Here is a 12120-nt window from a genome sequence, read left to right on the forward strand (position 1 = left end):
ACGATTATGATTCTACAGGGGCCAATAAAGAGAGACGGCTAGGAGCCAAACAGGCAGACACAGATGTATAAAATGGATAGAGGTCAGAAAACTATCCACTTAGTCTTTTGCCGTTACTCTGAGGGTTACATTAAGATACATATTTCTTTACACCTGTAATCTTGAATTATTTGGTGTGAAATGCTTGAGTAAATCTATAATTCGGGAACTTTATAGCAGTTCCATAGATTCATTTTGAGGAGCTGATTCTTGTATGGAACTTGTTTTGGATTTGTAATTTTATTTTTTGGAAAGGGAAGGAGGTTGTATTCATCGAAGGGATTTGAAATTAAAAACCTTTGTAAAAATGATTGAAACAAGGATTAAGTCTATTTCCACCTGGGAAGATGAATAATTCAGACATTTTGGAAGTAGGCCTCCTTCCCTGTCCCTCCAGAGAGGCTGGTGGGCTGCCTGTAAAGCCTGAAACATACATTATTCAGTTCAACTTGACTTAAGTCAGTCTTCTCTTAGGCAACCTAGATTCCAGCGTGGTGAGGGTATGTAGCTCTTTCCTACCTCTCTTTCCAGTAGTTGATGATTGATTGAATGTGTAGATGCATTTTTCTTCAACTTTATGTAACACATGTTCAGAAGTTCCAAAGGGAAGTGTTTACCTTCTCTGTGGTTTGGTGTGCTCAATTCCATATTTATTACTTGTTCTATCTCTCGATTTTCACATTCACACACGCACAGATGCACATACATGGACATGCAAACGCACACATACACAAACTGCAGTTCCTTTGCCTGACGACTCACACTAAATGATTCTGACTGCTCTGTCGTTCGCTACATACTTTAGTGTGAGACTGACGTCATTGCTGTTTGTGGTGAAGGGGGCTTTGTACAAAACAAAGTCATCAGTGATTGGATCGCCTCTAAACAATCAGTGTATCAAAGCCAATTTTCAAACACTGCTTTGCCCACGTATGTTTTGGCTCTCACCCAACCCATTGGTTTCTGGACCAATCAGACGGCCCAAATGTGTTCGCATTCGATGAAGGGTCTGGGAGGTACTCAGATCCAGAGTCATTGTGGAGAAGAAACTAACATCCGTGGGTGTGGCCTAGCGTTTGGCCGGAACAAGGAGTCTGGGTAGCTAGGAACAGAGGTTCTAGCATGGCAGTAAAATCCCTTAAAATATAGCTGAAGGGCACACTCACTCACCCACTTACACCCACCCATACGCACACACACAGCAAGCTGGCACTTAACAAACTGTACAAGGCTATAAACAAGCAGGAAAATTTGCACCCGGAGGCTGCTTTTCTTGTTGCCGGCGATTTAAATTTTGGGTCATTAAGACACGTGACGCCCAACTTCAGTCAACACATCTCCTTCGTCACTAGGGGAGATAAAGTCCTAGACCACTTTCACTTTACTCACAAGCAAGCATACAAGGCCCTCCCTCATCCTCCATTCGACAAATCAGATCATGACTCTGCGTTCCTGCTTCCTGTGTACAAGCAGAAACTCAAACAGGAAGTGACCGTGAGCCTCTCCATTGAGAAATTATAATCAGAATCAGAGATTATGCTACAGGATTGCTTCGCTAGCGCTCATTGGAATATGTTCCCGAGATTCCGCCGATGACATCACGAGCTAACCACGTCCGTCACCTGGCTTAATTAGGATGTTGTCCCAACAGTAAAGGTTCGCTGCTTCCCCAATGAAAAACCCTGGATTAACACTGAGGTTGGCACTAAGATAAAGGACAGGCTACCTACCGCACACAGGGCTATCGCAGACAACCCTGAGGATACGGCTGAGGACAGGAACAAGTACAATAAGTCTTGCTATGACCTCCGCAGAGTCATCAAACGAGCAAAAGAACAATACAATATAGTCGACAGCGGCCCACCACATGTGGCAAAGGCTACAGTCCATTACGGATAACAAAGGAATACCCAGCCATGATCTGTCCAACGATGCCTCTCTACCTGACAAATTTTATGCACGCTTTGGCAATAACAACACCGTGCCGTGCGTGAGGGCTGTCACCGACCCAGACGACTGGGTGATTTCACTCTCCGAGGCCGACGTGAGTACGGTCTTTAAATCATGTCAACAATCGCAAGGCCGCAGGGCTGGACGATATTCCAGGGCGCGTTCTCAGAGTATGCTCAGAACAGCTGGCATGCATATTCACAGTCATTCTCAAACTCTCCTTAACCCAGTCTGTAATCAGCGTGTCTTAAGCCGACTACCACCATTCCTGTTCCCAACAACTCTTAAGGCTTCATGCCATAATGACTACTGTCCTGCAGCACACATCTGTAATAATGAAGTGATTTGAAAGGCTGGTTATGGCACACATCAACTCCATCATCTCAGACACCCTAGACCCGCTCCAATTTGCATAACACCCTAATAGATCGCACAATCTCAATTGCATTCCATACTGCCCTCACCCATCTAGATAAGAGTAATATCTACAGTGTGTGAAAATGCTGTTCATTGACTACAGAGTTCAACACCACTGTCCCCTTCAAACTCGTCACAAAGCTTAGGACCCTGGGACTGACCCTCTGTGGCAGGTAGCCTCGCGGTTAAGAGCATTGGGCCAGTAAACAACATGTTGCTGGTTTGAATCCCCGAGCCGAATAGGTGAAAAATATGTTGATGTGCCCTTAAGCAAGGCACTTAAACCTATTTGCTCCTGTAAGTTGCTCTTTATAAGAACTTCTACTAAATGACTAAAATGTAAATGTGAGACCTCCCTTTGCAACTGGATCCTGGACTTCCTGACTGGCCGACTCCAGGTGGTGAGAGTAGGCAACAATAACTCTGCAACGCTGACCCTCAACACAGGGGCCCCACAGGGGTGTGTGCTTAGTCCCCTCCTGTACTCCCTGTTCACCCATGACTTCATGGCTCCTGAGTGGCACAGCAGTATAAGGCACTGGATCTCAGTGCTAGAGGCGTCACTACAGACCCTGGTTCGATTTCAGTCTGTATTACAACCGGCCGTGATTGGGAGTCCCATAGGGCACCGCACAATTGGCCCAGTGTTGTGCAAGTTGGGGTTTGGCTGTTTACTCCGTCATTGTGAATAATAATTTGTTCTTAACAGACTTGTCTAGTTAAATAAAGGTTAAATACATTTTGAAAAACAACTCCAACACCATCATCAAGCTGGCTGACGACATGACGGTGATAGTCCTGATCACCGACAATGATGAGGCAGTCTATAGGGAGGAGGTCAGTGACATGGCAGTGTGGTGTCGAGACAACAACCTCTCCCTCAACGTCAGTAAGACCAAGGAGATGATTGATGGGACTGCAGTGGAGTGGATCGAGAGCTTCAAGTTCCTCGGTGTCCAAATCACTAAGGAATTAGAATGGTCCACACCCCCGCAGTCTTCCCCCTCAGGAGGCTGAAAAGATTTGTCATGGGCCCTCAGATCCGTAAAACTTCATACAGCTACACCATTGAGAGCATCTTGACTGGCAGCATCACCGCTTGGTATGGCAACAGCACCACCCTTAATCACATGGCTCTACAGTGGGAGGTGCGTGTGTATCACTGGGGCTGTGTATCACTGGGGCTGAGCTCCCTGCCATCCAAGACCTCCATATCAGACGGAAGACCTGCAAAATCTTTAAAGACTCCAACCTCCCAAGCAATTGACTGTTCTCTCTGATTCCACGCAGTACCTGTGCATCAAGTCTGACACCAACAGACTCCTGAAAAGCTTCTATCCTCAAGCCATGTGACTATAAATAGTTAACCAAATGGCTACAGTACATGGACTATCTGAGTTGTATTTTAATTTTGCACTGTCTCTATGCACACTCACACACACTGACACTCCAAAATACACACTCACACACACTGACACTCCAAAATACACACACACACACACACACACACACACACACACACACACACACACACACACACACACACACACACACACACACACACACACACACACACACACACACGTCATTTGCTCATACTCACATACAATGATCATATATGCTGCTGCTACCCTGTTTATCATATATCCTGATGCCTTGTCACCTTACCCCTATACATATCTACCTCTATCACTACAGTATCCATGCACGTTGTAAATATGGTATTGGCGCTGACCTTGGAACTGACCCTGTATATAGCTACTGACCCTGGAATTGACCCTGTATATAGCTACTGACCCTGTGATTGACCCTGTATATAGCTACTGACCCTAGAATTGACCCTGTATATAGCTACTGACCCTGGAACTGACCCTGTATATAGCTACTGACCCTGGAATTGACCCTGTATATAGCTACTGACCCTGGAACTGTCCCTGTATATAGCTACTGACCCTGGAACTGTCCCTGTATATAGCTTCTTACTCGTGTTCTTATTTCTTGTTTTTGTTCGACTTGACACTGTTTTTAACACTACATTGTTTACTACATTGTTGGGTGTAGGGCTCGACAGAAAGGCATTTGACTGTACCTGTGCGTGTGACATTAAAACTTGAAACAAACACACACCCACGCCGTGCCCATTTGATATCCATCTCAGAGACTCTTATCAGGGAGACACAGCAGTGACTCAGAGACTCAGGTCCCTTTGAGATGAGAGGACTGGGTGCTGGAACTGTTACGTGCCATATGCATACACAACTGACTTTAAAACATGTGGCTTCATTAAATACTGACATCACATCACATTAATAGCACATTACAGTAAGATTGAATAATTACAATGCAATATCTAATAACATATTCTAGACTCTGAAAACAGTTGTTTTGTTGTTGTTTTGTTACTCCTCAATGTTTGATGTATTGTGAGGGGCATTGTGTTATATTGTGTTAGCTGGTTGGGGTGGTATGAAGCAAAGGAGCGAGGGGAACCACAGTTAATGCTCCCTCTAGAACAGCCAGACCAGCTAAAAGGGGCCAAAACCTGATTAAGCTCCCCTCAGAAGTGTTTTGTGCTACATAGCAGTCATCCCGTGACATGTTCAAAGAGGAACTCATTTTTTCACACCTTGCACACAAGGCAGCAGAGCTGACAAGAACACACACACACACAGACTAAAACACGCCAGGGTGAAACTAGGCGGTACAAGAAATAGATCATAACAGAAAATAACAAAACAGTGGGGTAAAATACACTTCTCTTTCGCTCTCTTTCTCTCTCTGATGTTTTCACACTCCTCTATCTGCGAGGGGCTAATTTGTTGCCTTTGTCAGACTGTAAAGGACCACCAGCGCCGGTCAGTTTCTCTAAACCCTGGTGAGGTATAGTGTTACTCAAAGGGGCTCTCCTCAGAAATAAGGAGCCACCTACAAGATAAAGCACAGCCATGGTCTCCCTTTTAATAGGGAGCTCTGAGACATTTTTTTTTTGTTGCATGTTTGAAGTTGAGAGCAGCACCCCAAACCTCCCCATTCCCAGAAAGACTGTTCACAGGCTGTTGAATTTGAAGAAAACAGAACCAGTCAGGTTGAATTACAGAGCAACTCTCCTTTTTGTTTTCAAAATGGTGGACCGCATCGGGGAAAGGCTGGGTATGGCAGCCATAATGATAGCCCTAGCTGCCAACAGGTTGGCTGGCTATGGAAACCAACGGCAACGCTACTGCCCTGCTCTCTCCTGAAGCCTCCTTCTCCGCAGGGATTTTCTCCATTCTTAGATTCTCCATCTGCATAGTTGAGAAATGATCAGGTTAAGCGTGCCCAGACATCTCCACAAGGAGCCGGGTCATCTTGACTTTCATAAGAAATACACAGTAGTTGATAGGCCCTAAAAGTCTCCCCGCAACGCTGTTCATTCTATAGTTATTTCTGAACGTTCTGTGACTCCTAGTGCTCACCGAACTACTTTATGTTTTCACATTAGAGCAGAAGAGGTCGTAGTTAATGCATGTCCCTGTCCTGTGATTCCACAACGTCCCGCCGCCCAACCCCCACCTTGGTCTCGAGTCTGTAGCCATGCTCATGACGATGCCTGAGTTACGGGGTCGACAGAGTTGATACGACTTCTATCTGGGATGATAATTTGATCCGCGGGTTCTCTCCCCGGAGGAACCCCCAAGTGGAAAAGGCAAGTTTTTATAGTCTTCATGGTCTCCCAGAGAAAGTGGCAGGAACAATGGTGCTTCAAATATTCACTGCAGCTAAGCTCATAATCGTCCGTCCTGGAGCATTGTTGGCTTGTACAGGCCGTGTGTGTGTGTGTGTGTGTGTGTGTGTGTGTGTGTGTGTGTGTGTGTGTGTTTAGGGTACAAGGGGATTCCATAGCTTAGCAGCGTGCGAGCCAGATCCCTATTTGAGTGGCGTAAGCTGCAGCCTAATTATCCACTTGCTCTAATTATCACCTTTCCAGGTATCCTAAGAACTCACACACACACTCATTCAGCCCCTGACTAAAAGACATTCACAGATGCCCTAAATCCCTTTGGTTATAGATGTGAGCTGTTGTATCTCTTTGACAACAGATATCCTGGCCAGGTTAACTGACAGATAACATTACAGTGTGGTTGTAGCCTAGTGGATGTGGCCTAGTGGATGTGTCCTAGTGGATGTAGCCTCTCAGAGAGTTCATAGGCCACAGAGCCTTTGGGGATTGCTAGGGAGTTAGGGGACAGAAGGGAAGCCTGCTTTCTTGTTTTGTACCTTGTGGGGATGTTATTCAGGTGACATGGATCCTGGCATGGTATATGTGTGTGAGGGTGGGAGGAGGAGGAGAGCAGATGTGTCATCAACATGTGAAAGAGCTGCTGGGATTCATTTGCTGTTGCTCAATAGTGGGCAATTACTATCACTCATGTGGGTAAACACACACGCATGCAAGTGTGCATACACACACACACACACACAGACATCTTTGAATGAATGCTGCCTACACTGCCAGCTGGTCACTGGCATGGTATGACTGCAGTTACCACAGACCAGACCAGAGATGCTCCTCATGCCTAGTGCTCTCTCTCTCTCTATCTCTCTCTCTCTCTCTCTCTCTGCCTCTCTCTTTCTCTTGCTCTCTCTCTCTCTCTGTGTCTCTCTGTCTCTGTCTCTCTTTATCTCTCTGTCTTTCTCTCTCTCATCACTCACAATGAGACATAAAACAGCTAACAAAGTACTCTGGGGCAGTACTTAATTGCAATTTAGGTTTGCTTAGCTTTTCATGAAGGATAACAAAAGACCTAATAGTGATCTATACCAACAGCACCTTATGTTATTGTAGCAGCCTAATACATCTGACAGGAAGAGTAAGGCACTATCAGATGGCACCAGCACTGCGGATACATTTATTAATGCTCTTAATCTGCTTCAGATAAATTCATTTCACACTGATTACATGTATTCATCCAAATGTGCATATATTTAGCCCAGGTCATTTATTTTCCACTCTAGTGTCTCACCAATAAACACACACACACACACACACACACACACACACACACACACACACACACCGTGAGTGTGGTCAACAAAGCTCCCCATAACAGTTATTGGCTGATGTAAAAAAAGAAAAGGGGCTTTATAAATACATTTGATCGATTGTGTGTGTGTGTGTGTGTGTGTGTGTGTGTGTGTGTGTGTGTGTGTGTGTGTGTGTGTGTGTGTGTGTGTGTGTGTGTGTGTGAGAGAAGAGAGAGTGGAAGGGATAGGTCTCTTATTAGGCTACAAATAATATAGAAGGAGAGATAACAAACATAATTTCCAGGGTTTGTGAAAATATTGCTCTTGTGTAGGATTTAACTGCAGCTCCAACAATCCAAAAAGGTCATGATAAATGAAACAGCTCCTCAATATTCACGAGTCTCTGTGAGATTTAAACTTTGCACAAACAAGACTACCTAAATAGATAGCAGAGCAGAGCCGAGCAGAACGATGGCTACTATGTGTGTTATTTTGTCTTGACTTGCCACTCTGACAGCAGGGCCTTGTTTTAACATGCCAATCAGATCAGGCAGAATTACCACTCCTCCTTCCTCCGCCTGTAAATGTCATGAGCAACCTGTTTTTCTGATTGTGAAACAGGGTTTAAAACTCTCCTAATGTCCCCTTCTGGTGCCATCTGCACCACAAAGGTGAAAATCACATTTAGCCTCAGTATAAGAACAAGTAACAAGTCACAATCTAGATGTATACAGTACCAAATTTTCTACATTGTATAATGACAGTGAAGACATCAAAACTATGAAATACCACATACAGAATCATGTAGGAAGCATTTTTTTTTAAACAAATCAAAATATATTTATACATTAGATTCTTCAAAGTAGCCACCCTTTTCCTTGATGACAGCTTTTCACACTCTTTGCATTCTCTCAACCAGCTTCATGAATAATGCTTTTCCAACAGTCTTGAAGGAGTTCCCACATATGCTGAGCACTTGTTGGCTGCTTTTTCTTCACTCTGCGGTCTAACTCATCCCAAACCATCTCAATTGGGTTGAGGTTGGGTGATTGTGGAGGCCAGGTCATCTGAAGTAGCACTCCATCACTCTCATTCTTGGTCAAATAGCCCTTACACAGCCTGGAGGTGTGTTTTGTGTCATTGTCCTGTTGAAAAACAAATGATGGTCCAATGAAGCGCAAACCAAATGGGTTGGTATATCACTGCAGAATGCGATGGTAGCCATGCTGGGTCAGTGTGCCTTGAATTCTAAATAAATCACAAACAATGTCACCAGTAAAGCACCCCCACCCCATCACACCTCCTCGTCCTTGCTTCACGGTGGGAACCACCTTTGCAGAGATCATCCGTTCACCTACTCTGCATCTCACAAAGACACCGCGGTTGGAACCAACAATCTCAAATTTGAACTCAACAGACCAAAGGACAGATTTCCACTGGTCTAATGTCCATTGCTCATGTTTCTTGGCCCAAGCAAGTCTCTTCTTCTTATTGGTGTCCTTTAGTAGTAGTTTCTTTGCAGCAGTTTGACCATGAAGGCCTGATTCATGCAGTCTCCTCTGAACAGTTGATGTTGAGATGTATCTGTTACTTGAACTCCGTGAAGCATTTATTTCGGCTGCAATCTGAGACGCAGTTAACTCTAATGAACTTATCCTCTGCAGCAGAGGTAACTCTGGGTCTTCCTTTCCTTCCTCATGAGAGACAGGTAACTCTAATGAACTTATCCTCTGCAGCAGAGGTAACTCTGGGTCTTCCTTTCCTGTGGCGGTCCTCATGAGAGCCAGTTTCATCATAGCTATAATGGATACTCAGGGAGAAAAAGGTGTAGATTCATGCGCAGAGCGCGGCAGGTGTTTATTTCGCCTTCGCAGAAGGCAGGAACCGTGGTCAATGGCAGATAATGATCATACACAGGTAGGCAAGCAGGCAGGTGAATCAAAACTGGGACTGAAGGCTATAACCGGTTCTCACAAACGAGCTTGGAAAAGGCTTAGTAGAGTCAAAACGAACAATACCTCACAAAGGCACAACAATAATGAACTGAACTAAATAAGGAGCTGATGAGACCAGGTGAGTAACTAAAACAAGGTGAAAACATTGAACAAAAATGAAAGACAGGGCTACGTTCAAGAAAACAATGAAACAGAACACAAGGTTGACTAAGAAAATAAATACAGAACCTTACAATAGCGCTTGATGGTTTTTGTGACTTTACATGAAGAAACATTCAAAGTTCTTGTTCGTGCCATAATATGGTCTTTTACCAAGTAGTGCTATCTTCTGTATACCACCCCTACCTTGTCACAACACACCTGATTGGCTCAAATGCATTAAGGACAGAAATTCCACAAATGAACTTTTAACAAGGCAAACCTATTAAATTGAGATGCATTCCAGGTGATTACCTCATGAAGCTGGTTGAGAGAATGCCAAGAGTGTGCAAAGCTGTCATCAAAGGGTGGCTACTTTGAATAAAATATTTTTTATTTGTTTAACACTTTTTTGGTTACTACATGATTCCATTTGTGTTATTTCATGGTTTTGATGTCTTCACTGCTATTCTACAATGTATGAAAGAGTAAACATAAAGAAAACGCTGGATTGAGTAGGTGTGTCCAAACTTTTGACTGGTAATGTATATATACGATATATATATATACGATATATATATATATATATATATATATATATATATATATATATATAGTGAGAGATAGATTCATAGATTTAGAGAGAGAGAGTCTGGGCTCGATTTAATATATAGATGCACTCAAAACAAGGATGATTTGTCCTATTGGGTTTGTTTTTCAGCTGAAATCAATGCAAAATATGGGGCACCTCATCGTCATCCTAAAAATAGCATTAGCGTGAAATCGATGGCTAACCTGCAGCCAAGAGCAAAATCCATTTAGTTAAGTGAATTCAGGTCAACATCACAGAGCAAATGAAAAGCCCAAATTGATCGTGGCAGTTATTTTGGCAGTTTATTACAGAACAAAGGAATTGTTTAAAGACCCAACGATGTAATGTACATGTGCAGAATGGCTGCCTTTCATAGGACATTAGTTTCAGTCCAGGTTTGTAACCGGTAGCATTGTTTGTTCTGAGAAAAGACTGTGATGTGTTTGTGTGTGTTTGGGGTGCTGTAACACTTCTATACAGCCAGAGACGGACCGGCCAGATAGAATCACACAGGATGCGGCTGACTACTACACAACTGCTCCTACATTTACATATTAATTGACCCGTATTCACTCCAAACAGGACTAAATATCTATCTACAGTAGTCCATGACTCTACAGAATGATCAAACTAAATCCTCCCTCTGTACTCAGTACTCTGTACTCTGCCTCTTATTTTCTCTTTCATCTGCTCATGTGGGTTGATCATCAGTCACTCCTTTGTGTTTTTCTTGTAATCCTTTCCGTGTGAGGACATCACCCTTCTGTCTGATTTAGCCTTTGCTTCAGCCACCATGTGAAGGAACCATTTTCAGAGTTTTCTATCTGTAACTTCCTCCAGTCTTGTGAATGGGCTATGCAAAGGAAGACTATTTGGCTTTTTGTGTGTACGCTATGTATGTCTAAAACTGTTTGTGTAAGTGTGTGTGAGGGGGCCGATATGGATCCGGTAGGGAGCTTGTAGGGAGATGGTAGGGGGCCGGTAGGGGCCTTGAACATTTATCTAGAGGATTGACATGTGCTCAGGCAGGCCACAGATGGCTGCGTAACGGGAGGGAGGAAATGAGGGCGGGAGAGAGGAAAGGAGGGAAAGAGGAGAGGCAAGGAAAGAGGAAAGGAGGGAAGGAGATAGGAAAGGAAGGAAGGAGAGAGGAAAGGAGGGAGGGAGGGAGGGAGTAAAGCAAGGAAGGAGTAAAGGAAGGAGGGAGGAAAGGAGAGAGAGAGGAAATGAGGGAGGGGGGAAAGGAAGGAGGGATGAAAGGAAGGAGGGAGGAAAGGAGGAATAGAAGAGAGGAAGGAGGGAGGAAAGGAGGGAGGGAGGAAAGGAAGGAGGGAGTAAAGGAAGGAGGGAGTAAAGGAAGGAGAGAGGAAAGGAAGGAGGGAGGAAAGGAAGGAGGGAGGAAAGGAGGGAGAGAGTAAAGCAGGGAGGGAGAAAAGCAGGGAGGGAGTAAGGGGAAAGGTGGGCCGTCTGGGTGCCGGAGTAAATCTTTCTCTTGCTCTCTCTTTCTTATTTCTCTCTCCTTTTCTCCAAGTCAGGACCCCCTAGATAAATTCCAGCTCAGGACTACCTAGATAAATTCCAGCTCAGGACCCATAGATAAATTCCAGCTCAGGACCCCCTAGATAAATTCCGGCTTAGGACCCCCTAGATAAATGGGAGTTTAATTCAATTAGAGGCAGGCTACTCTTTCTGCCTCACGGCAGGCACTGGCACAGTGGAACCACCCCATTCCTCTCTCACACACACACACACACACACACACACACACACACACACACACACACACACACACACACACACACACACACACACACACACACACACACACACCACACATCTTGTAAAGCCTCCTGCCTACTTTGCCAGCTGATAAACAATGCAACAGCTACTGTATGGGAAACATCTACATTTCACTTCTCTGAGAGTAGTTACGGTATTATGGCAAATCATTCATACTGTAGGCTATTTCCATGTAACATTCTCAGGAAATAATATTACACCTTTATTTCCCACCTCCCTGTGTGT

General features: G+C 44.3%; 1 protein-coding gene across 4 annotated transcripts in view; it reads left to right on the plus strand.

Moving 5' to 3' along the window:
- The window catches only part of LOC110501885 (zinc finger E-box-binding homeobox 2), a 76641-nt gene that overhangs the window by 43126 nt on the left and 21395 nt on the right, over positions 1-12120 (plus strand). The window lies entirely within an intron of this gene.

This window comes from Oncorhynchus mykiss, chromosome 22 (genome assembly GCF_013265735.2).
Source record: "Oncorhynchus mykiss isolate Arlee chromosome 22, USDA_OmykA_1.1, whole genome shotgun sequence".
Taxonomy (NCBI): domain Eukaryota; kingdom Metazoa; phylum Chordata; class Actinopteri; order Salmoniformes; family Salmonidae; genus Oncorhynchus; species Oncorhynchus mykiss.